The sequence below is a fragment of the Eubalaena glacialis genome, chromosome 10 (genome assembly GCF_028564815.1).
Source record: "Eubalaena glacialis isolate mEubGla1 chromosome 10, mEubGla1.1.hap2.+ XY, whole genome shotgun sequence".
Taxonomy (NCBI): Eukaryota; Metazoa; Chordata; class Mammalia; order Artiodactyla; family Balaenidae; genus Eubalaena; species Eubalaena glacialis.
The window spans coordinates 60208092-60228935 of NC_083725.1; the positions used below are offsets into that span (position 1 = coordinate 60208092).

Below are 20844 nucleotides of genomic sequence, written 5' to 3' on the forward strand. Positions count from 1 at the left end.
CCTCTGCTAAATGCTTTACATAACTTTGTTTAATCCTCACCATCACCCCTATGAGGCTGCTATTACCACTGAGGCTTAGAATGTTACGAATTTCTGTAAAAAAATTAGCAAGCCATTCAAGACACATTTAAAACTGAAGCAACAGGAGTCCAGAAAGGCCACTAATATTACTGTCCAACACACTAAAGTCAGTCTTCATATACCATCTCCAAGAGGACCTCCCTCCTCTGAAGGAAGACTTATTGAGTGTTTGACTCTTGGGGCTGCTTTAAAATTTTCATGCTTGTTCTCTTTGTCTTGTCTTTATCCTTTAGCAGATATGAATGAAAGAATGTGACATGATTTTGAATGTAAAGATCACAAATGTAGTAATGAGTCAAACAATTTTGAGCTAAAAAAAAGATACTCTCTTATATATCATGTACCCAAATACCAAGTATACTACAATAACATCAATAATTTAAAAAAACTAGGATTTAGGGCAAGGAGTTAAAGAAAAATTATTTTCAGAAAATTCTAATATCTTTTTGCCTCCGTCTAGATATTTCAGTTTCTTTTAAATATCTGAGTAACTTTACCATAATTCTGTCATAGCTTTGAGCTCTTACTGGTTAAGTGTCTCTTATGATCAGACTTTCTTATTATTAGACTAAACCCTCACTCTAAGAAATATCCAGGAAGTCAGGATATTGTGGTATTCTTAAAGCTAAAATTGATGTCCCCTCCTCCACACCATGCATAAATTGATCCCTAGGTCATCTACACATCTTCAATTCATTTATGAATATATTTAGTAATAAACCTAAAATTCTTGCCAAAATTTTGTTATTACTTGTGTGACACACCACAAAAACCTACAAATATGGGATGTGGAAGGCTGCTCTACCCCACCCCTGTACATTCACCTCTAGTGTCTTAAAAATACACAACAGCTGGTTACAACCCTGGACAATAATTCAGCTGGATGAATGGTGGGCAACAGCTACACATTTCTAGAGTTCTACAGGTGATCCAGACACTTGACCCTGTTGAAAAAACCCTTGATATAATAGCAACTAACTCAATACTCTTTAATGAACTACCTATAATTATAATACAAATCAATGTCCTAATTCTCTTTTGACAGAGAAAAAGAAGGTAGGTTTCTTTATCTACTTAAGGCATTCCTAATTCCACTTTTCAGCTTTCTAACCCAGTTTTTTCTCTGGGACACTGAGGTTATTCTTTCAGAAGCTGGCATCTTCAATTCCTCTAATACTAATTTTTTAAATTAAATTTCTACACAGAGTACATAATTTTTTTTCCTAAAAGTTAAGGGTCACGGAGTTGTTTTTTGAGATAGTAACTAGATTTGTTTCATTTCTTTATGGTTAGATGTCCATTGGATATAAGGCTGGAAAAATTTCTAACTACCCAATCACATGACAAATTATAGAAATCACTACATTATACAGGTCTCATTTCTCACATACAGTATTTCTGATAACTCTGCTGGGTCCCTCCCCCACCCAACCCGCCATTTGTCTTCCATAGTAACTCAAATTGAGGAAGTTATTGCTTACATAAAGAAGTACCATAAAATGAACAAGATAAGTTCATATAAGACACAACACCATCCCTGAATCACCAAGCCCTAAAAATAATTTGTAAGCGTTTGAAACTAAGCCTAAATGTAAACCTGTTCAGTCTATTTCATCTCTATTAAGCTTAAAACACGTCTATAGTTATACTGATGATCAGAAAGAAAATAGTAAACATTTTGTACCTTTTCCTATACTTACCAACATTACTTGCAAAAAAAGGTATTTCTGAATAACAAATAATTTCATAAGCTCTTCCCATTGTTGTATCCATGGATAAGTGAGACCAATACATACTACCTTTGTTTAAAAATGAAACAAAGCCACTCATCTGCCTTGTTCCCAGAAATATGATATATATAAGATCATTCTTTATAAAACTGTTTTTGTAATCATCTGCATACATTTGAGACGTGTTTCGACCATGCTTTTGTCGTTTATAATCACTCTGCCTAGTCTTTCCTTGATACGATAATCCATTTATCAGCTATAATTTTAACTCCTAACAGGTGAAGTGCATACCCCTAATGACCCAAAGTGTCAGTTAATTTTGTTTTTCAGGATAATACACAAAAGGAAAGGAGAAAAACAGCACAAATATATCGGCATTTTTAGTCCTTCGGACACCCTCAGGAAGAAAGAAATTTCCCATCTTTTCATAGTGTAGACAGACTCTGAAAAAGAACAAACACACAGCATTGTTTTAGTAACACAATCGGGAAAAAAACACAGTCCATTTGAAATACTGGGCAAAACAACTTAAAGACCAATGACTTTGGTTTCAGCTACCTAGTTTAAGAGAAAATTATTTCCTAAAGTGGTCGTATATATGGAGTTCCACAAATTAAACACTAAATGTATTTTTAAAATAAGTCCGTGATCCATGCTACTGAAGATCCCGTCTCCGCAGTAGTTTTAGTATAACACTCTAGGTTTATTCAAGAATCCCAGTTACTCCGGAACCAATCTCCAGCCGCCAATAGGTCTATCATCAATATTCCCTTTCAACAACTCCCTGCTTTCGCTGGCAGGTGTGAAGATGTCGTTTTAAACCGGGTGTGTTACTCCTGTAGGGCTCTTCCTGCCTTTTCTTTATTTCGGGGCCAAAGCACCGTCCCTTTCCACCTTAGCTACCTTCCAACATCGATTTCTTTGGAACCTTCTGCAAATCATTCCTGTATGAAAAACCAATGAGGGTACGACACCCCGGGAAAGGGTAAGAATGGTTGAAAAATGAATGACAAGAAGATAAAAATAAATTTGGGAGGGAGAGCCCAACTCCGTAGGTGGAAGCTTCCCCGACCAAAGGCGACAGAATCGCCACCCGGGGTCCCCGCACCCCGCAAAAATCACAACCGCCCCGACTATCCTGTTAGCGGGTCTCAATGATGCTCTGAGCCCAGGAGTAAACTGACTCCCTCAATCCCTTAGTTATAAAATGGAGCAAGAGGAGTAGAGGGCCTCCGCAACCCCTGCAAGACCGTGAGGTCAAGGCCCACTCGGTCTCTCATGCCGCCACCAGCCGAACGCGTCCAACTCAGTCCCCAGATGCCGCCTCCATCCCCTGGTGCCCAGGTTCGGAACCCAGGCTCTCCGACCGGCTTGTCCTCCTTCTCACCGTCCCCTCTGCACCACCACTCGGCTCCCGCGTTCCCTAAAACCTCAGCCGGCTCCGCTGAAACGTCCTGGCACTCCTAACATGGCGTCCGACTCCCCTTCGCTCCCTTTGCCCGCTCTGGGCGCGTCCGACCTTGGCGCATTTTGGGCATTGTAGTTCCGGCAATAGCCTCGGTGTCCTCGCCAGGCCTTGAGGAGACTACATTTCCTAGAATGCACCGCACCTGAGCATGGCTATTGGGGCCTTTTGGACAGAGGGATGATGTCATTGCAAAAACCCCACTGCATTCATTGTGCTAAGGTCTATCCACCCCCCTGCTGCTGCTAGGCTTGCGATTGCCGCTCGCTCCAGCTGAGCTAAGAGTAGCAGCAGCACCAGGGCAGGGACTGACTCCAGCCCTTGGACTTAGGACATCGCAACACCTTCCCTTGCGTGCGTGACTCATTCGCACATTCTTTCTGTGTATGCCTGGGGTGGGGAGAAAAATCCCAAACCAGGTGAGTTGAAGTGATTTATTCAAATGGTTCTTACCAAGTTATTCCTCCCGCTTAGTTCTCAAGGCTTTCTTTTGGGAAGATGGGGGCGGGAGGACTGGGGAGGTGCTCGCAAACGCTGCTAAGCGAAAAGCTCTGTGCAATTTGGGTCACTGCAAAGAACAACTCCAGCAACCTTCCCCCGCCGGAGGACCGATGCCTGCCAGTTCCCTAGTCGCAACTCCCCTCAACCTTTTTGGAGGCTGGGAGAGGGGGCTGGGCTGGGGAGGACGTTGGGAAGTGCTCTTGGAAAATCAGAGGAAGGCAGAGGTTGGGGGACTGCAGTCCTGTCACACACGGCCCGAGTGCTGAGATTTGAGTGGGAAGGGGTGATGCGTGGGGAGAAATGGAGATAGTGATTTAATGTGGTCGCACTACTTTGGAACATTTCATGTCACTTGGGCGAGCACACACTATTCATTTTTAAGATGAGCGTGCTTCTGAGTAGGTTAAGTTTTGTGGGGCTTTATTTTATGTGTGTGTGTGTCTACGTCGTTTGTCTCGCCTTTTCTGCTGATTTGAGGTGACAGTGTCCTTTAATGGTGCACTCCGTGCCTGTCAGAAATATTTCACGTGTCTGGGGAAGGTTCTCTTGGGCTTCTAGATGCAGCATTTTTGTTAAGTGTTTTTCTTCTCCCAACTGCAGGATTTCAGGATTGTTTGGAAGTGGAGCCGACAGATTTGTGCTTGTGTGAGTGTTTTAAATTACATTGCAATAGGCTCCTTGCCACTGACAATGGTACCATAATGAGCTGACGTTTCCTGAGGCACAGTCACCAGGCACAAATAACGGTTTGGAGAAGGGATCATTAGGGACACTCCGGTTCATTTTAAAGCATTAGGGAAAGGAAAAGTTAGAAGCGCCATTAACCTTCATTTGCCATTACTGAAAGGTACGCATGGAAGAGTGATCCTGGAGGTGGAAACCGAGGAGGATAGTAGAGTTTTTTTTGCTTTTTGGTTTTGGGTTTTAAACAAACTGACACGTGTAACAAGACAGAGAGCATTTTGACCCGTATGATATTGGCTCTCTTCTTGTAAGAGTTAGTAGGATGATTAGTACAATAAATATGTTATTTTGAAATAAACAGCTGGCTGACTCCAGAACAGATGGGGCCAGTCTTAGCTGAGAGATCTACAACCTTGGAAATGAATGGACCTGGGGTCAACCACACCCCCTCTTGGAATGTCAAAAGGAGAAATGCCAGAGTGTTTTATGCTTAACTTCAAAACGCTAAACCTTTCATAGCCAAGGCAGGCATTGGGGGAAAGTCATTACTGGTTGTCTTCTGTTGCTGAACCAATTTTGTTCATTTTTAATTCAGACCCTTAGGTCTCCAAAGTTGCAGCTGGGCGATGCTTCGTTAAATGCTGCTTGTTACTGAATGCAAAGGACAGTCCATTGTATGGGCTTTGTGGTAGGGTGATTTATTGGGATGCAATGAGCAGCTTTGGGATTTGGGAAAAGATGGACTGCCTGGCTTTGCTTCTCTCTGTGTTTTTCTGTTGCTTACTGTCTGCTTCGCTGAGCATCCCTCCCACTGTACCTTCCTTTCCCCACCCCTCTGTGTCTCTTGAAGTTCTTCCAGTTTCTTTCCCTGCCTCTCCATTTGCAATTCTCATTTTTCCTCTGTGTTTCAAAATCTCCCTCTTATCACCAGTAGATGACAACTCTTTCTCTAAGTCACTTTCCAGTCTCTGAATACCCTCTCATCCCTTCCCTACTTCACCCAGAAATTCCAGGGTGAATGAGACTGTGCTAATAGTTATTCTACAGAGTCCTCATTGAAGAGGCTTTGCCTTTTCTTTTTCTTGCAGTTGGTGCTTGGCAGGATGAACAGCAACGAACCTGACCCCTTGGCCTGGTTTGTGGCTTCTGTGACAGACATAGTTTGGCCTCAGCAGCACGTGGACAGTGAACTGTTGCAGTTGAGCTCATGCCACTTTTCCTTTCCTTGGTACCTGTATTAAGAGCTGCCGATGCATTAGCGAGGTTTTTAAATGCTCTATGCAAAATGTTCTCATAATTCCCAAAGAATAAGTAGACTTCGAATGGCTTCTGCCTCATCTAATACTTTTTTTTTCCTTTCCCTGCTTTAGTATGTGGTGGGAAGACTGTCTTTTCCCCTCCCTTCCCTGTTGATTGCTGAGGAGCAGGTCCAGGTGGCCAAACTAGCCATTTGGGTTTTTTTTTTTTTTTTCTTAAGGTGCTTGGAGCAGCAACAGCTTTTCCTCCTGTTATTTCTTCTCCTTTGTGGATGAAAGAAGTTTGTTATTTTATAAACTTCCTATTAAGGAGAAGGATGTGGTAGTGGTTATGTTTGTGTAAGACAGTGCTTCTCTAGGCATGAAAAGTCTAACTGCTGCCCATCTGGAGGCAACTAGTGTGACAGGCAGATTCAGAAGCTGTCATCTTGGACCTCTCACTCACCATCTTTTCATCCCTTCTTCTAAGCTGTGCCCTCTCCTACCCAGGCTTTTTAGTGTTTTAGGGAGGAGAAATGAGCAGAATGGAAGGTTAGTTTTGGCCCTATCACTGCTATCTCTGTGACCTTGAAAAACTATGCATTTCTTTCTCCCTTAAGTTTATTTTATTTTATTTAAACATTTATTTATTTATTTATTTTTGGCTGCATTGGGTCTTCGTTGCTGCACGCGGGCTTTCTCTAGTTGCGGTGAGCGGGGGCTACTCTTCGTGGCGGTGCACGTGTTCTCATTGCAGTGGCTTCTCTTGTTGTGGAGCACGGGCTCTAGGCACGCAGGCTTCAGTAGTTGTGGCACGCAGGCTCTAGAGTGCAGGCTCAGTAGTTGTGGTGCACGGGCTTAGTTGCTATGCGGTATGTGGGATCTTCCCGGACTAGGGCTTGAACCTGTGTCCCCTGCATTGGCAGGCGGATTCTCAACCACTGCGCCACCAGGGCAGTCCTCTCCCTTAGTTTAAATCCTTTGCAAAGGGATAAGAATCCTTTCCCCTTGTTTTACTTGGCCTGATATTATGGCCTCAGCCTGTCCTTCTGTCAGCAGATATGGTGAGCAGCTACTATATTCTAAGGACTGGATACCTCAGTGAAAAGAGACGCTTCCACTGCCATCATGGAGCTTATGTTCTAATAAGGGAGATAATCAATGGAGAAGTAATTGCAGGTGTGATGAATGCTCCTGCCAAAGTGGGCTGTACTACAAGGTGGGATAGAAATGCCTAATGTGGTGTGCTTCCCTTGTCTGGGAGAATCAGGGAAGGCTTCCTGTAGGAAGTGACATTTCAAGAGACTTGGACAGTGAGTGTAAGTAATTTAGGATGGCAGTGGGAGGTGCTGAGAATGGGGACAAAGGGCAACTGCATGTTCAAAGTACAAAGGAAAGCGATAAATATGAGGATTTAAAAGGTTAGTATATGGGGGCAGAGCAAGGGAGAGAGACCAGAATGAAGACGAATGAGGCTGGAGAGGTGGACAGAGTCTAGATGGTGGGCAGTTTTCTGAGCCACAGGTGAATTTGGTCTTTATCTTAAGTGAACGGCTTTAATTAGCTAGATGAATTACATATGCAGGTAGAATGATGTTAAAACCATCATGGTGGCTGTTAAGTGGGAAAGAGACTGGAGAGAATTAGCCAAAGTGAATGTGAGATGAGGTAGCACGTCATTTTTGTAGTCTACGTGTGGGATGGTGGTGGCTTGGATCTAGGGTGGTGGCAGGGGCTAGGAGAGAAGGGAAGAGATTGGAGAGACACTAGGTTTGAAGATTATAAGTGATAAGACTGATTGGATGTGGGTATAGGGAAAAGAGGGAGTCGAGATGACTTGAGTTTTTCCTTGAGCCACTGGAGATGCCGCTTACAAGAGAAAGGTAACGTTAGCTGGGGACCAGATTTTTGTTTGTTTTTTCAAGGAGGAGGGACTTTTGGTCATATTGAGTTTGAGTTTCCAGGAAGACATCTAAGATCTTTCACTCACCCTGTGTGTAGGATGCAGCATGGTGGAATGGAAGAGAGCTCTGGTGAGGCTTTCTAAGGCTGAGTACTACTTATTTATTAGCTGTATGATTTGGGACACGTCGTATTTTTTTGGTGAGCTTTAGTTTCCTCATCATAAGATATATTTATTTCACTAATTTATACTGATCACCAGGTATACGTGCACTGTGCTAGGAATATAGCATTGAATAAGATAGTATTTGCTTTGGAAAAATTGCTCAGGTGAGGGAGCCGAACATAAACATATAATCACACACAGAGAGGTTTGTAGGCAGTGCTAGGAGAGCACAGCCCCAAGGGGGACTTTCATGCTTCCTTGGCGGGGGAGGAGCAGTGTTCATAAAGTTGTTGGTGACCTTTGACCTGAGACATGGAGGCAAGAAAAAACTCACCAGTCTGGGTTCCCAGGTGCTTTGCACAAACTGGGGACTCTCTGAATGTTTGTAGATTGAATAAACTAATCTAAGTCATAAGGGCCAATTCAAAAGCAGGAAATACCAACATATTGGAAGATGGCAATGAGTAATGCAAATATAAAATGGTTTTAACAAATGCATTAAAATGAGGACACCCAAGCTTTTGAAATGTTTTTTGGATGACTTAAAGGGAAATTTCAGAAATATTTCAGATCTGGTTTCTTTTTGGGCCGAACTTCATTTATTCCAGTTAGTTTCTCAAAAATAATTTTGATTGTATAGAATTCCCAAGATCAATGGGTTTCAGACTTTTGAATTTTATAGATAAGTAAAAATACAAAAAATAAGATAAAATTGGGTGAGTTGTTGCCAATAGTTATTTTTCTATAGTAAAGATATTTTAAAAATATGTCCTCCTTCGCTTTATCTCATGAAATAAAGGACATTTTATATCAAAAGTTGTAGAAAGAGCATAATTTTAAAATTAAAAATATATTTAGCTTTGTGAAAAAGTCTCTACTTTATATTTTTCATTTTGTTGCAGAATAGTAAAAAACAAGACAAACAAATACCAGAATGTTAAAATAATTTATGGAACCGTTGCCCTATTTTCTTGGCTATGGTGGAAAGGTGGCCCATCTCCAAATATTTCCAAGTGTGGAAGAATTTTGTATGGACCACAGATAATTTATTTTCAGTTTATTCTTCACAGGAATTCAACCCTTGAAAGCTAGGTAGGACTCCTCAAGATTAGTTTAAGGTAGGGCTTCTTAACTTGTCCCTGGAAGATCCTCAGGGAGACCATGAACCCCAGATATCATTTGTTTGTGTGTGTGTGTGTGTGTGAGTGAGTTCACATGTGCATGTGTGCATTTTTCTATCACTACATGTGTGTCCTTGGGCAAGTGACTTAACCTCTTTGAACCTCTTTCTTTGCATGATTGTCGTGAGGTTTAAATGAGATAATACATTTTGAAATGTCTGGCACTGTGCCTGGAATAGCTGGTGATCATTGAAGCTGTTTTTGACGTTATTTATTATTTTACATATTTTATTCATTGGCTGATGCTTTCTTGGTACCCACAGTGACACAATGAAGAAAAAGATAACTCAGTGTAACTAGACAACTTGATGCAATGGGAAGTACACAACGTCGCCAAGGTAGAATTCTTGCCAGAAATGTTTAACCTAAATCTAATCATGAGGAAATAATCAGGCAAGTCCAGATTGTGGGACATACTGCAAAACAGCTGGCCTGCGATCTTCGAAAATGTCAATGTCATGAAAGAGAAACAAAACAAAAGAAAACAAAATGAATGGGGGACTAATCTAGATTAAAAGAGACTAAAGTGCTGTGACAACCAAATGCCACATGCAACCCTTGATCGGATCCTGGACTTAAAAAAAAAAAGCTATAAAGGACATTGTGGGGACAGTTGGGGAAATTTGAATGGGAGCTGCATAGGAGATGACAGTGTAACAATGTAGTTTTCTTGGATGTGATAATGATTCTGTCTGCTTAGCCTGCCACATTGTGGATATTGGTGTCCAGGTCAGTTGCCCGTTCCTGAATGTCATGTTTAGGAATGTCACAGCAAAGCTAGAAGACATCAAGGCCTGCTTCAGAAGATAGTGATTTTCTTGATCACTGCACATATTTAATTAGCCTATGGGCTGGAATACCATTTGTTGGCAGATATTGTAGGTGATCTTTTCTGTCCTTTCTAACCATGATTCTGTCATTCCCTAAGAGTGCAAACTTCTACAGCCAGCACTCTTTATTTCTAGAGGTAGTAATGCAGGTAGAATGCTAGCTGCTTCCAAGTGAAGAACAAAGATAAGCGGGGCTATAACTCAGGCGTAGAGCGTTTGACTGCAAAGAGGAAAGGCCATGAAAGAGCACATAAATATATATCTTAAATTAGTTTTTTGATTCTAGACATAACGTAAGATTAAGCAAAATTCATTACAGAAATATACAACGAACTACTGTACAAAGGGAAAATTCCCTTGATTCCACCCCCCATAGTCAACTGTTGCGATTTTGATGTGTATGGCTGTCATTTTGTCCCACACATATGCTAATGATATTATTATAATACGTATTCTGCTTGCTCTTTTACTTAATATATTTCAGGCATTTGCCCCATGTATTTGCATGTTCCTCTAACTTGCCCTTTTCAGTGGCTGTTGGACACTGCTGCAGTGAGCATTTGAGCATGCATCCTTTTGTAATGAACTTGTGGGAATATTTCTGTAGGATTCATTTCTGGGGTAGAAATGCTGGGTCAAAGGGCACGGACAGTTTCCCTTTAATTGCCCCCTGATTTAAATTCAGTGGGTAGGACTCCGAGATCCCAATGCAGGGGGCCCAGTTTCGATCCCTGGTCGGGGAACTAGATCCCGCATGCCGTCACGAAGACTGGTGCAGCCAAAACAAATAAAATAAGTATTAAAAACAATTCTTATCGCAGTCTTTGACACTGCCATTTGTCAAGTCCATTAGCCACTTGGGCTACCCTCTCTTACTAAGGGAAGGAAGTTGTGATGGGTGGACAGAAAGTGGGGAAAAATGGAATTGAGAGTTCCTGCTGGTTTTTGTGATGGCTGTAGTAAAGGTTGATATGTAAATAACATGGAAACCTCTGGAAGAGAGAAATAAAATATATTTCCCAGTCTGCAACACAGCAGGATGTTTAAAAAGTGATCTGAAATAGTAAAGCAGCCAAGAGTTTTCCCCCAGAAAATTCTGCAGAAAAATTTTATTTTTGAGTTAAGGTTAACTTCACTAAAATGCGGACACCATCAACCTTGAAGTGAAAATAACCTCTTCTGCTCACTTCCTCTCCATCTCCGTCACATAACCACACAAGAAAGGGGAATTTAAGCTCCACTGTTTTAATATCTGAAGCACGTGGTTAAAAGGCCTGATTTTTCATCTTTCTGAATATCCATAGAAGCAATCCCAAGGCAGATTTTTGGCATTTTTTTTGTAGAAAAGGTCTGAGTTTAAGAGTGGCCATCAGTGACTCACTGTCCCAACAGAGACCCTGGGATCGCTGAGCTGTGAATTATTTCCATTCTTTTAGCCAGTTATTTTCGTTCTTCTGTGGCTGGGTTGAGCAAACACAAATTTGAGTTGTGTGCTAGGTGGGTAATTTGTCTTTTCAAGCCTCAGTTTATTCATCTCCAAAATGGGGATTATTGTGAGGCTCAGATGAGATAATGTGTGTAATAGGGCTTTGGCAAATTTATGTGCACATAAATACGTGCTTTTGTTAAGGTGTTGCTGTCTCTGGCTGGGCCAGCTCATATTAATCTTTCCTCTAATTCCAGTGGCATCTGTTGCCCAAAAGACTTTCTTTAGGCATTCTGTCTCATAATATCTTATTATTACATCTTCATCCAATATTTGTGAGCATAAGCTAAATGCAAATTCTTCTGCTGGGTGTTCTGATAGGGAAACAAAGGTGGAACCATCCAGGAGCTTTCCTTCTCTGCTTTTATTCTAGGAGACTAATATCTTTTAATGAGAGTCTTCAATATTATATGCTTTACAAAGGTATACTATGTATGCTGTCTTATTCTCTCAACCTGGGTGGTAGATTTTAGCTCCACTTTTCCATGTAAATGAGGAAACAATTCTTAGTGACGTTAAGTAACTGGTTCTGTTTTGTTTTTTAAAGTTACCTAACTTAAAAAAATTTGCAGTTGTAGGCCCCTGGTAGATTTTCTGGAACCGAAACCTTACTTCATCTCCAGCGCTTCCTGTTTTTGCCTTGCCATCTGATTAAAAAGTGTAAGCATTCTGAAGGCAGGACTGGCTGGCTGGTGGTGTTTACTTTGATTTGGTTTATTTTACCCATGGGCATGGGGGAGGAGCTTTTTGTAGATCTATTGAGTTAGTTGAAGCCATGATGGGAACAATCATAGCACCTACTGGGTGTCAGGTGGTTTACATGTTTGGTTTGATTTTTTTTCCCCAACTTATTTTGAAAATTTTCAAACATATAGAAAAATTGCAAAAGTATTACAGTGAACACTCTTACACCCTTCATCTAGATTTGTTTGCTTTACCATTCTGCACATGCGTGCACACACACACACATGCACACATACTCACACACACACACTTTTTTTTTTCTAAACCATTTGAAAGTGAGTTGCAGACACCACAACACTTTACCTCTAAGCACGGGAGCATGTATGTCTAAAGAACAAGGACATTCTCCCCTGTAACCACAATATCATTATATTGAAACAATAATATTTTTCAGATTTCCCCAGTTGTTCCAATGTTGTTTATAACCTTTTGGGGGGAGGGGGACCTAGGATCTAGTAAGGATTACTTACACAATGTAGTCGTGTCTCTTTAGTTTCTTTTAATGTAGCAAAGTCTCCCTGCCTTTTTTGTCTTTCATAATATTGACATTTTGATCTAAGCTGCTTTGTAGACTGTAGATTGGATTTGTCTGATTGTTTTCTCATTCTTAGACTCAGATTAAACATTCCTGGGAAGAATTCCCTGGAGGCGACGCTGCATCCCTCCCCTTGCATCACATTAGGTGACACATTCTGTCAGTTTGTCATGTCAGTGGTGACGTGAGGTTTGTATTTTGGATGAGGTGACATTGCCTGATATCTGCATTGTAAAGGAACCCTTTTCTCTTTGTAATTAATAAAATTGTCTGTGGGGTGATACTTTGAGATTGTTTGGATATCCTGTTCCTCAAAAACTTTCATTCAGTGGTTTAAACATCTATTGATAATCCTGGCCTAGGTTAATTAACATCTATTAAAGGATGATTTTCTAATTCGCTCTTCTGTTCTGTATTTGTTTCCTGACATTTTTCTTTTTTCCTTTTTTTTTCACACACACACACTGTATTTTATTTTTACAAGAGATAAGTAAACTGACACCAAGCATTGTAAATGGATGACCACAACAAAAGCAACAATGATTGCAATTACCAAACACGAAACACACTCATACTATGTCATAATATGGACACTCAGTCCAGTAATCCTCCACTGTAACAGCTCCTTTACTTTGCAGTGAAAATTGATTTGTATATTTTTTGCCTCTGAGTCCTTGTGGATTTTTTTTTTTTTTATTCAAACAGAAAGTCACAAAAATTATAATCATCCTCATCAGTTCACTCAGTCCCATGTAATTAATTTTTTTTTCCATCTTGATCTTTTGTTAGAACTTTTATGAATTCATCAGTTTTCCATTAGAGTTCTGAAAATGCTTATTCATTCAGTTCAGCAGTATAGTCAGTTACCAGAAACCTGTACTTGTCAGAGTCTGACATTTTTCTTTTTTTTTTTAATAAAATAAATAAAATTTATTTTATTAAAAAAAATTTAGGCAGTGAATTTTTTCTGTATTTGTTTCCTGGCATTTTTCTGATAGATTAGCTTTCAATTCCCCTCCTCTTTTTTTTTTTTTTTTTTTTAAATACTTAGATGTCATTTTTTTGGAACATTTTATGATTATGCATTTACCCATGGATTTGTTCCCTTGCCTTTCATCTCCAGCCTAGACTACTTTTTTAAAAAAATTATTAGCACCTTTAATTATAATTTATTTATTTTTTATTTATTTTTTTTGGGCTGTGTTGGGTCTTCATTTCTATGCGAGGGCTTCCTCTAGCTGCGGCAAGCGGGGGCCACTCTTCATCGCGGTGCGCAGGCCTCTCACTATTGTGGCCTCTCTTGTTGTGGCGCACAGGCTCCAGATGCGCTGGCTCAGTAACTGTGGCTCATGGGCCTAATTGCTCCGCGGCATGTGGGATCCTCCCAGACCAGGGCTCGAACCCGTGTCCCCTGCATTAGCAGGCAGATTCTCAACCACTGCGCCACCAGGGAAGCCCTCCCCTCCTCTTTTATTTTTTTATTTTATTTTTTAGTATCACTTGGATTCCTGGATTCTTTTCCCCCCAATGTGTTATAATCCATTACCAACCTTCTGCCTCCCCTCCCCCAATATTTATGCTTTTTGATACAAAAATTGTCCCAAGTTTGGCCAGTGGGAGCCAGTCTTATCTTATTGAGCCCTAAAAGCAAACTGATAAAGTAGGTGGAATTTTGCCCACTTTATGAAGTGAGGAAATTAAGGCTTGGAAAATACAAGTAACTTTCCTAGAGGCATGTAGTTAGTAGCTAGTTAGCAGAGGAGGTTAGATGCAGACCGGGTTCCAACTAACTCTGAAGTGGTTCCTGCTATTGGTGCTGTCTCCTGACAGTCCAGGAGCAGAATGTTACCTGATAAAACCAAGTTGAAAAGAAAGCACAAGCATTGTATCATTGTTGCTAATAGCAAATGATTGGAAACAACCTTAAGTGTGCATCAGTGGGAAACTGGTTAATGAAATGGGTATGTTCACAAAAGGGAAAGCTATTAAACTACAAACAAGAATGAGGGTTTCTCTAAGTACTGATATGCAAAGATCTCCAAGGATCTTTTAAGTGAAAGAAGGATGATCCAAAAAAAAGAAGAAAAGAAGAACGCTGGGGTAGAACAGTGCATACTTTGTGAAAGAAGTGGGGATAAGAAAATATATTTGAATTTGGAAGGATATAAGATAACAGAATGGTTACAGGTACAGGGCAGTAGGAGTGAGTGGGGTGTGTGTGTACATAGTGAGCTTTCTTAAGATTTACTATTTTATATAACGCTGCCTTTTAAATTTTTTTAAAAAATATTTATTTTATTTATTTTTGGCTGTGTTGGGTCTTTGTTGCTGCACGCGGGCTTTCTCTAGTTGTGGTGAGCTGGGGCTACTCTTCATTGCGGCGCGTGGGCTTCTCATTGCAGAGGCTTCTCTTGTTGCAGAGCGCGGGCTCTAAGTGCACAGGCTTCAGTAGTTGTGGCTCGCAGGCTCAGTAGTTGTGGCTCGTGGCTCTAGAGCGCCGGCTCAGTAGTTGTGGTGCACGGGCTTAGTTGCTCCGCCGCATGTGGGATCTTCCCAGACCAGGGCTGGAACCCCTGTCCCCTGCATTGACAGGCGGATTCTTAACCACTGCACCACCAGGGAAGCCCTATAATGCTGACTTTTAAAATAGCTTTATTGAGATATAATTCACACATCACACAATTCACCCATTTTAACTGTAGATACAATTCAGTAGTTTTTTAGTACATTCACAGAGTTGTGCAATCGTCACCAAAATCAATACTTAGAGCATAGTGTTGTCGTGAAGATTAAACAGGGCCCTGTGTTTCAAGTCTCAGCCTGGTGCCTTTCACCTAATGGGCCTCGACGTCATTTGGGTATCCTGGGTGGGTAAGGCAGCAGTAGTCCTTAGCCGTTGTTTGGGAGCCAAACTAAAACTGACACTTAGCATATGGGGACAGTATTGTTCTGAATTCAAAATTGGCACACATGGTCTGACAAAGAATTTTTACCCTTATTTATAAATTAATTGCAAGGTCTTACGAAATATATGTATATCATCACATTTAGTCATCCATTTAACAGATCATCTCAGTATAGAGTTAAATTTACATGAAGTCATGATTGTCCTAGGAAAGTTAGGAGTTATGGTCCCTTGGGGTCACATTTGGGCCAATATTAGCATTCGGGCAACTCTCTCTGACCTTTTCTTTTTCTTCCCTTCCCTCTCCTCCACCACACAACTGAGTTTCTGATTTTGTCTCAGAGAGCCATTTAAATTAGCCATGGCAAATGTTAATTGTTTTGGCAGACAAAAAGAAACTCGAATAAGCTTTTCCTTCTAAGATTTAAGAACTCTACTTTCTAAGAGCTAACCTTGGAAGGAATGTTTCTGGTCTGGAAAATTTGGATAGCAACTTCAAAAGGAATTCATGTCCAAGAAGATCTGGGAGTGGGGTGGGGACACCCAATTGCCTTTGAGACAGATCAAAATAAATACTTCTGTCTGAAATAGTAATAAAGATCTATTTATTTCTTTCATCGTTTTGTTAAAATGTTCAAAACATGAATGATCAAATTCAAAATAGATTTAGCCAAGGCACCAAAAAAACCCTCAAGTCATCCTGATTAAAAAAACGTTTATGAGGGACTTCCCTGGTGGCACAGTGGTTAAGAATCCGCCTGCCAATGCAGGGGACACTGGTTTGAGCCCTGGTCTGGGAAGACCCCACATGCTACAGAGCAACTAAGCCCATGCGCCACAACTACTGAGCCTGTGCTCTAGAGCCTGCGAGTCACAACTACTGAACCCGCGTGCCACAGCTACTGAAGCCCACGTACCTAGAGCTCGTGCTCCGCAACAAGAGAAGCCTCTGCAATGAGAAGCCCACGCACTGCAACGAAGAGTAGCCCCCGCTCTCCGCAACTAGAGAAAACCCACGCGCAGCAACGAAGACCCGACACAGCCAAAAATAAATAAATAAATAAATTTATTTTTTAAAAAAAGAAAATTAAAAACAAACAAACACAAATAACGTTTATGCGATCTTAGGCTGCTTTGTGAGTGAGATGATTCTTAGTACAACATTTAAGTCTGTCCCTTTGATGTGACAAAGTTTCCAGCTCCCAGAACCGCAACTGTATAGCTCAAGATTCCATGTTTAGTGATACCAATCTGGATTCATTGTAACTGCTGTATAGTGTCTTTCTGTTTTGACTATGACCTGTCATAAATTGTTTGGTTTCAGAATTCTGTACGTTCTTTGCTTTTAAAGTCATCTTGGCCAGGAAGCTAAATGGCATGTTTGTATGTGCAATAAGTTACTTTTATTATATAACTTTATAATAATAATATTGGCAAACATTTTTTGAGTTTATGCTGTGCCAAGTGCTGTGTTAACTGCTTCACATAAGTTATAGTATTTAATTGTGGCAAAAACCACAAAAAGAAACTGAAGCTCTGAGAGCTTAAGCAACATGTCTAAGATCACATGATGAAGAAGAAGCAGATCCAAGACCAGAAATCAAGACTGTCTTACTGCAAAGCCTGTGCTTTTCTGCTGTGTAATACTGCCATTTTGCAAATTTGTGTGGAAGATCATTACTTTTTTACTTCATCTTTGGAGCAGATTACTGTCTTATTTATTTGATAGGTATTTATTGAGTGCTCATCATGTGTCAGACACCTTGAGAACTATGTAGGTGACTGAGACCCACTCTTTGTCATTGAAAAATTCACACTTAAGTAGAGGAGATAAAACAGATATACCTCTATACACCCATGTTCATAGTAGCATTATTCACAATAGCCAAAAAGTGGAAGCAACCCAAGTGTCCATCAACAGATGTATAGATAAGCAAAATGTAGAATGTACATGGAATGGAATATTGAATAATCATTCAATGTATTCAGCCTTGAATGTAGTTCAAAGCTGAATAGCCTTGAAAGAGAAGGAAATTATGACACATGCTACAACATGGATGAACCTTGAGGACATTACGCTATGTGATATAAACCAGACACAAGTGGACAAATATTGTATGATTCTACTTATATGAAGTACCTAGAGTAATTAAACTCCTAGAGACAGAAAGTAGAATGGTGGTTGCCAGGGTCTGGGAGGAGGAAGCAGTAGGGGAGTCGTTGTTTAATGGGTATAGAGTTTTGGTTTTGCAAAATGAAAAAGTTCTGGAGATTGGCTGCACAACAATGTGAATATACTTAACAGTACTGAACTGTACACTTAAAAATGGTTAAGATGGTAAATTTTACATTATATGTATTTTGCCACAATTTAAAAAACCAAACAGATACACCCCTCTACTCTAGGGTGGAAAGTAATTAGTGAGACAGGAAGGACTGAAGACGTCATAGGAACGAGAGAGGGCTTTCTAGACAGGGCATATATAGCTGGGTAATGGAAGATGGGTAAGAATTGTGTGGCAATGAGGAAGGTAGGAAGGGCAACCCAGGTGAAAGGAACAGTGAACAACATTACAGAGGCTACTTGGCTTTAAAATCCAATTCCAGCAAGAAACAAACTCCAAGTGCATGGCTCTATAATTATGGGTGTCCCAGCCACCTTCCACGTGGGCAGAGATTTAAGTATAAAGTCTAAGCCAGGATCATGAAGTCGTGGTATGCTAGACAGGGACTCATTCATGATTCATTCAGTAAACATTTGTTTAGCACATAGTGCTGATGCTATGCGAGGCACTTTATGTATGTTGGCAGATTTAATACCCCCAACAACCCTGGAGTTATTAATAGCCCCAATTAACAGATGCAGCCACTGTGACTCAGAGAGATGTAGCAATTTATCCAAAATCACATGACTGATAGGTAGCAGAAGATGTCACCAGGGAGCCCATGCTGTGTCCACCAAGCTACACTGCCTCCCCTTGGGGGTGAGTGTGAAGTGATGTGTGCCTTTGAACTCACAGTCAAAATGGCATGTGACTGCCACCACTTGTCATCTTCTTGCTGCCTTTGAGGCTACCTTGGCTGAGTCATCTTACAGCTCTGAGCCTCAGCTTCCTTATCTGTGAAATGAAGCCCTTGTATTAGACTAGATTATTTCTAAGGTTTCTCCCAGATCTAAAAACCCTATTTATTTATTCATCCATCTATCCATCCATCGATCCAATATTAATTCAGTATCTGTTACACACCAGGTACTGTGTTGGTAGGTTCTGGTAATCAAGATTTGGTAGAACACTGTTCTTGCCTGAAAGGAGATTGTAGACTAGTGAAGGAGGCATAAAATAGATGACTATTGTGTAGTACAGTCAAAGCACTGGTAGTGGTATATACAGAAGACCTAGAGGAGGGGCATGGCCCTGTCTTGGATAGGTGGATGTCAAGAGGAAATGGTCCCAAAGACCAGGAAGGTAATGAAGAAGAAGACCACAAGATCCTCATCATTTCTGTTGTCCCTATGTTCATAAGCACACTACATATTGATTAAATTCAGTAAAGCTTTGGTGAACTCAAAACTCTTTTATTTTAAGCCTTGTGGAAAGTTTAGTCGAATTTGCCAGTTGTTAAGTGCAGCTATGTGCCAAATATCCATAAGGTTTGGATTCTCTTTCAGATTGGAGAAAGATTATAAGGTTGCAGTTGTTTGTTTGTCTAAGGGAATTTAGTAAGCATGAAGTAGACTAATAAGAGGCCCAAGGGCCTGGAGTTATGTGAGATGTTCACAGCTAAAGTCGCAGATGGTTATATTTCAAAGAGGCAAGTGAAATGGCCAAGATGTTGGATAATATACATGATCCTCTCAAGACTACTAAGGACTGGTGAATTGCTAAGAATTAGAATGACCAAGTATTAGAATTCTAATACTAAGGAATTGAAGTGAGGATTGAGGGGGAAAAGAACTAATATTTATTGAGTAGCTCTTATATATCAGACACTGTGCTATGCCCTTTACATTAATAATTTTGTTTTATCCTCCCCACAATCCTGTAAGGTCAGTGTTGTATCCTTTACAGATATTGAAACTGAGGCTCAAAGAGGTTGTGACTTGCTTAAGGTCCCACCTACCAAGAGACTGAGCAGTGGCTCAAGCCCAAGTTGTTCAAATCAAGGCCTTTGCTCCTTCCACTATCCCATGTTTCTTCAGGATCCTGGATTTTTCTATTTCTGGGGGAACTGTACCAGGGTACAGGACCTCCTTCTCATCCTTGGAGCCTGGGAAATAGTGATATTCAGGAGAGGCCCACTCCTCAGTTTTCCCAACACCCCAAAGGGCAGCTCCCCCAATTTCCCATGTCTTCTTTCCGAGGTGGTGGATCACCAGCTGCCAGGGATAAATGGCTTTTACTAAAGCATTATTTTTTTTTTTCCTTTTTCGTCTTTCCCAGGTAATATGTGTGTGTTTGATCTTGGCAATTTGTCTCTCAGAAGCGGCTCATGAAAATCGTCTGAGAGAATGCTTTTTGAGGCCAGCTAAGTTTATGTATTTGATCCCCTCTCCCTCCCCAGCAAAGAGTAACTTCAGTTCATTTGCTCCAGATTCTGTCTTTGGGGTCCTGAGAGAGCTTGCTGCCTGATTCTCAGAGGCTTCCAACCATGACATTCTGCCAGGATTACATGAGGGTCTCAGCACTCCTAACCCCCTGCTTCAGGCTCCTTTCTCCTCTGTCAAGGCCTCCCTGTGGGCACAAGCTGTGGTGTCTTGTCAGGGAGTGTTTTCCCAGCTGGGTTTGCAGGCAGACCAGGCATTTATCCCAGGTCCTTTAATGCTCCCCCGCAACCCCCCGAGAAAGTTCCCACATATGACTGCATGAAACAGAAAACTACCCTCCAAATGGGTTGATGAATTATGGCAGTGGGGAAAAGTCTTCTCCAGCTTTCTCGGCCCTGGCATTCCATAGTTTGGGTGACAGCGAAATGGACAGAGGATATGGGGTCAGGAAATTGGAGCTCAAGTCTTGGCTCAAACCACAAATCCTGGGGCTGTGAGCGCTTGACCTGTCTGAGCCTGTGTTTTTAGCTGTAAGTGGAGAACTGACGACAATCCCAGCTTCTTACTGTCGTTGTGAGAGTCTGATTACTCAATGTATAGTGTAAAAGTGCTCTGTAACGAGCCCCTAGAAAGTATTATAGATGTCGGTGCTTGTTATAAAACAAACTTGGGCTCATTGAGAGACATTTCTGGAAACTGAGCAGGATGCATGCTCTGTCATCTCTGGCTCCCAGTTCAGGCAAAACTTTTCATTGCTCACGTAGGCATTCATGGCATTACTCCTCTGTTTATTTTTGTAATCTTTTCCTTTATAGTCTTATAAATCCTCCCTTAAGCTTTGGTGGTTCCTGAA

General features: G+C 41.0%; 1 protein-coding gene across 2 annotated transcripts in view; it reads left to right on the forward strand.

The window, feature by feature from the left end:
* The first annotated feature begins 3516 nt into the window (after positions 1-3516).
* Positions 3517-20844, forward strand: part of RAB30 (RAB30, member RAS oncogene family) — a 78153-nt gene continuing 60825 nt past the window's right edge. For both annotated transcript variants that reach the window (XM_061202791.1, XM_061202789.1), the window contains exon 1: positions 3517-3695. The gene's annotated coding sequence lies outside the window, so the exon portion shown is untranslated. The remainder of the gene's footprint in view (positions 3696-20844) is intronic.